This window comes from Humulus lupulus, chromosome 5 (genome assembly GCF_963169125.1).
Source record: "Humulus lupulus chromosome 5, drHumLupu1.1, whole genome shotgun sequence".
Taxonomy (NCBI): Eukaryota; Viridiplantae; Streptophyta; class Magnoliopsida; order Rosales; family Cannabaceae; genus Humulus; species Humulus lupulus.
This window is the reverse complement of record NC_084797.1, coordinates 18,894,485-18,900,586: the sequence shown is the minus strand read 5'-3', so window position 1 is coordinate 18,900,586 and position 6,102 is coordinate 18,894,485.

The window sequence follows — 6,102 nt, the reverse complement described above, 5'->3', positions numbered from 1 at the left end:
TTGTTCGATGCTTTGAAATGGAAACGCAGAGCGTTTTGCAACTGGTGTCCCTGTGGCGACACTAGGATGATTCTGGACCCTGCTCCATTCTCGTTCGAGGCCCCGTCCACGAACACCTTCCATACGGGCGTCGCGGGATCCACGGGGTCATCTGCCTGGGTGATCCCGGAACATTCCACGATGAAGTCAGCTAGGGCTTGCCCCTTGATAGAAACTCTAGGAACGTAGGCTATATCGAATTGACTTAGCTCCATGTCCCACATTAAGAGTCTCCCTGATGACTCGGGCTTCTGCAACACTTGCCCCAAGGGGTGGTTGGTCAGAACTTTTATGGTGTGGGCCTGGAAGTAAGGCCGGAGTTTCCAGGACGCCATCAATAGACAAAATATCAATTTTTCAATCAGTGGATACCGTGACTCAGCCCCCAACAACCTTTTACTCATGTAGTAGACTGGGAGCTGGGCTTTTTCCCCCTCCTGCACTAGTGCGGCGCTGATCGTGTGCTCGGTCACTGCCAGATAGAGATATAGGGGCTCTCCATCCACTGGTTTTTCCAATATCAGCACTCGGGCCAATGCTTTCAGCTTTTGAAAAGCCTCTTCGCACTCGGCTGACCATTCGATGCGTTGGCTTCCCCGAAGAATATTGAAGAACAGGATGCACTTGTTCGTGGCCTTAGAGACGAAATGGCTTAGGGCGGCTATCCACCCGACCAGACTTTGCACGTCTTTATGCTTCCAGGGAGAGGGCATATCAATTAGTGCCTTGATCTTTTCTGGATGGGCCTTTATTCCCCATAAGCTCACTATGAACCTCAAGAACTTCTCGGAGGCCACACTGAAAGTGCATTTCTTGGGATTCAGCTTCATACCATACTTTCGAATGACCGCGAAGGCCTTGGCCAGGTCATCCGAATGTTTCCTGGATGTCTTGGATTTGACCAGCATATCGTCGATGTAGACTTCCATGTTTCGCCCTAGCTGGGCTTGGAACATTCGGTTGACCAGCCTATGATAGGTGGCCCTGGCGTTCTTGAGCCAGAAGGGCATGACAATGTAGCAGTATATTCCCTTGTCGGTTTGGAAACTGGTGTGCTCTTGGTTTGCTACATGCATGGAAATTTGATTGTAGTTGGAGTAAGCATCCATGAAGCTTACCATCTCGTACCCGGATGTCGCATCCACCATCTGGTCGATTCGTGGAAGTGGGAAGCAATCCTTCGTGCAAGCCTTGTTGAGATCCGTGAAATCGATGCATGTCCTCCATGTCCCGTTCGGCTTCGGCACTAGAACGAGGTTGGCCAACCACACGGGGTACACAGCCTCGCAGATGAAGTTGATCGATGACAGCTTCTCTACCTCCAGCTTGAGGGCCTCGACCCTCTCCGTTCCCAAGGGCCTTTGTTTTTGTCGGACCGAGGTTGCGTTCGGGTCGATGTTTAATGCATGGCAGATGATGTTATGGTCGATCCCCCTCATATCTGAATGGGACCAGGCCAGAATATCCCGGTTCTCCTTTACTTGGGAGATTATGGTGGCTTGGACCTCTGCCGGCCGATTTTTCTTGACTTGGATTATCCACGTCGGATCGGTGTCACTAATGCACACCTCCTCAATCTCGTTCATGGGCTCCAGGATGCGGTTGTCTCCTATCCTTGGGTCCAGCTCATCTTCCTCCCGGATCATTCTTCCTGCGGGGGGAGGAAGAACTGGGCCAATGACTTCCTCGAAGGGTTCCTCCCGGACCATGTAGATTGGTCGGACGGACACGTGGTAGCAATTCCGGGCACTCTTCTGATCCCCCCCGGACTGTCCCCACCCATCCATTATTGCAAGGGAACTTCATGCCAAGATGACAGATATAGGTGATCGCCCCGAGCTCGACTAGTGTGGGCTGGCCGAAAATGACATTGTAAGTAGTGGGGTAATCCACCACCACGAAAGTGCAGAACTTGAACGAGTGCTGCAACTCGCTTCCCAATGTTACGGGCAACTGGATCTTTCCCATGGGGAGTAACGTGTCTCCGTTGAATTTGTAGATCTGGGTTGGGCATGATGCCAAATCTGCTTCGGCTAGGCCAATCGCGGCAAAGGCGGGCTTGAACAAGCTGTTGACGGAGCTTCCGTTGTCCACCAAAATTGCTGGTCCAGCACCTAGGACACCAGCTTGTTAGCGATCTGGGCGTCTATGACCAGCGGGTCATGGTGCAGGAAATGGACATTATGGGTGTCATCCTCCGTGAAGGTGATAGGGAGATTCATCAATTTCAGGCGCTGAGCCGGGGCCTAGACCAGAGCGCACACCTCCTGATCATGGTCGAGCTCGCTTAGGTAGCGTTTCTGATCATTCCTGGACGGTCCTCCCATGTGAGGCTCGCCCGAAATGGTGGCCACATGTCTATCCATGCGAGGGGGTGCCGTCCCGGATGGATAAGGCATTCCAAGGCTGGGTGTTTGCGCGACAGGGGCCCCCTAAGGGGTTTACGCTGCCGGGCCCTGTGCATATCCTCCCTGAGGCGGATATGCTCTGGGCGCACCCGAGATCGCAGGTTGTCCAGGACCTACTGACAGGCCTGGGACTCCCACGGGCATCCTGACCCACTGGTGGAGATGCCCCAGCTTGATCAGATTCTTGATCTCATCCTTGAGCTATCGGCACTCTTTAGTCGTGTGGCACTCGTCCTTGTGGTAGGAGCACCATTTGTTGGTATCTCTCGGACTCCTCCCTCCTTTGAACATGGGGGCAGGCTTCCGGTAGTGAACCACCTTTTCTGTGGCCAGGTAGATGTTTTCCCTGGTGTCCACCAAATTTGTGTATTCCGAATACTGAGGCTTGTAGCCCCTCTTGCCTTTCTTAGTCGGCTCAGACCGATTTTGGCCCTTGCCAGACCTCTTCCCTCAGGAGGTGTTTGCACTTGCCTCAGTCCCCCCCACCTGGGACTGCTGGGCCCCGACGAGGGCAGCGCTGTGACCCACTGGTGCGGCTCCATATCTGGAAAAAAGGGGCGGACTGGACTGGGGCATATCTTGAAGAGGCAGGACCGTACACTGTAGGCATGGTGTAGGTAACCCCGGGCGTAGCTTCCGAACCTGGGGCAATCAGAGGAGTGACATAGGGCTGTGCCGGGAACTGCACCCCGTATCTTGGGAATGCCTGGGCATTGGGCTGAGGCGCTGGCGGCCATCCGAACGCTTGGATCTGAGCCTCCTCCCAATTGATGAACCCCTGGGCCTTCCTTATGAATTCTTCTAAGGTAGCAACCTTGCTACGATGCATGTCATCCTAGAGGGGGGACCCGGCCTGGATCCCGGATTGCAATGCCACCAGGCATTGCCCATCATCCACCTTGGTCTTGGAGGCCTTCTCGGTGAAACGTTGGATGTAGGCCCTCAGTGTCTCTACGGGGAGGCTGTTTACGATTGGCAAGGGCACTGATTTGCATCTCCAACCTCATGGCAGCCACAGAGTGTTTGCAAAACGCCGATTATAGCCCCGACCAGGATTGGATGGATTCTGGCTTGAGTTTCTTCCACCATTCCTCAGCGGGACCGCCGAGAGTGATCGAAAAACAGAGACACTTGTCGTCATCACTAACGTGGGCCACGGTCATAAGTCAGTTTTACCGGGACAAATGATCCCTGGGGTCGGTGTTCCCGGTATAGGCAGTGAGACTCGGCATCTTGAACCCCTTGGGGAGCACAGTGTCCAGGATGTGCCTCGCACAGGGCTCTTTGTCCTCCTCATCGGAGTCGGTGTCTGCTCCTTCCTACTTGCAGACCAAGCGGTTCGTGACTTTTTTCAAAGCGGCCAGTTGCTCCATGAGCTTCCTGGCCACGCCATCCTCTAGGGGAACTCTCTCGTTCCTCCTGTAGTTGATGTTGTTCCTAAGGTCGTCACCTTGGGGGTGGATCTTTTCCTTATGGGCCCGTTCCTTCCAAGCGTTCAGCCCATCGCGCAGGTCTACTCGGGACGTGTCGTCCCTAGAACTAAGGGCATGATGCTCCTCACTATGCGGGCATTCCCAATGATTTTTTTTCACCGAAGCACTAGGGTACAAAGACCTTTCTCGTCCGGCTTGCCCTGGGGCATACCGGGGCCTAGCATCCCGCGGCCGCGTCCCTTGCGGATTGGTCGGGTGGCCCTGTCTTGGGACGGGGCGCACCTTCTCTTTCCTATGGAGCGGCCAGGGACGGGTCCCGGCTCTCGGGACGGGGGATTTTTTCCTTGGGTTTTTCCCCCGACCTTATTTTTCTCCCGGTCCGGGTTTCCTGGGTCTGGCTCAGGAAACTGCTTCGGAGGATGGGTCGGCCTCACATCTTCGGGGGCTCCAGTTCTGGCCTGCGGAGCGGGGTGTTGCGCTCTCAGAGGCGGGCCAGCTGGGAGATTGGTCGTCGGACCCTGCGCGGCTATGAATGCCTGTAGGGCTTGGAGGGACTCTTGCATCCGCCGAGATGCCTCAGTCTGCTCAGCAATCCTGGCTTCTGGTCCGGGATTTGCTGTCTCACTCTAGTCACCTACAGATCCTCCTAGTTGGGGTCCACTCCTGGGATCTCGGGATCCTCAGCTTCGTCATGTTATTCCCCCTCATTCCCCTCCTCTTCTTCGTAATAGTCCTTCTTGTACTCTGTTCCACCTTCGTAGTCTTGTGACTCGTTAGGGTTGGACATCTGATGAGGAGCGTCCTCAGGTGGACTTTGAGGAAGAGGTTAGGGGGGCAGTGGTTCTCCATTGCCTTGTTCTGGGTTAGTAGGGTCAAAAGTAGTGTGTCCTGTATTCACCATTGTTGTAGAGGTTTGATGTCAACACTAGCTTTCTCAGGCTCTCAATGAAAGCACCAAAATGTTTACCGAGATTTTCAGAAACTATAATAATAAAAGATAAGAGAGATAAAGAGAAAGGGTTCAGAGGTTATAAGCAAGATTTTTACGAGGTTGGGGCGTTAACGAGCCTTAGTCCACGAGACAGTTGTATTAGAACTTCGAGAGTCTATAACAATGGGGTTTTCTCTTCGTTTTAGCAGAGTAACAGTATGCATGCCAAAGAAAAAGGTCCTTTCTCCAGTGCTCTGTTACATGTATTTATAGGTTCACAGGAGCACTGGGCGTGGGCCGGGCTGACCCGGGCCCAATAAAGGTATAAATATTGTTGGCTTCTCTACCGGAAGCCCAATACAATACAAAATAAATAAAACATCAAAGAAAAATGCTAACTTGAGCCCATTGGGCCAGCCCAAACCGTAACTATCATCCAAAAAATTGGAGCTTTTGGTTTGGACATTTCGAATTACGAGACGGATTTAGGGGACAAGATCGGTCAAAGCAGTGGCGGCATAGGTCTGAACTAGCGGCGTACAATACCGAGGTGGCCTTTTCCATAGGTGAAACGTGGGGACAACTCCCATGCTTCGCAGGGCGGAATCAGGGTCATGGATGCTTTATCCTGCCAACCTTGGGGACCTGACCCGGGTCCGTTTACCTCTGTCCCTCTCCGTTTACCATAAGCTCGGATCATCCACCAGGAGCCCGAATCGTTTACCGGGCTTCGGGACTGTTCGTACCGATCTCGACTGTTATCCTTAGCCAGTTGAACCATCTCCCGGATGACCGTCCCGGACAATACTTCCCGGACGCCTTCCGAGCCTTGCCCAGAATTGGGCTATCGATATCCGTCTTGCTCCTTGCCAAACGGGCCTGGACTGGGCCCAACCTCAATTGGGCAGTTAGTGGGCCTGGAACGCGGTCTCAAGCCCATGGCGGGAAACGGGGATAACACACATATATATAATTAAAAAAAACATAATATAAACATCTAATATGAATTTATTTAACCTATAGCATAGAATACCCAATACAATGAAGTATCACCTAAATTAGTATTTTTTTATAACCTAATATTTAATTTTATTATAATAAAATATTAAACAACTATGAAACTTCTTTATGTCAAATTAACTTTTTTATTTTCAAAATTAAACTAAATTAACATATACATTAATCTATAAAAAAAATCATCAACATATCCTTATAAAAAACATATACACATAAACACATTAACATTTATTTATATACGCATACATATATATAAACATAAACCTATACATAT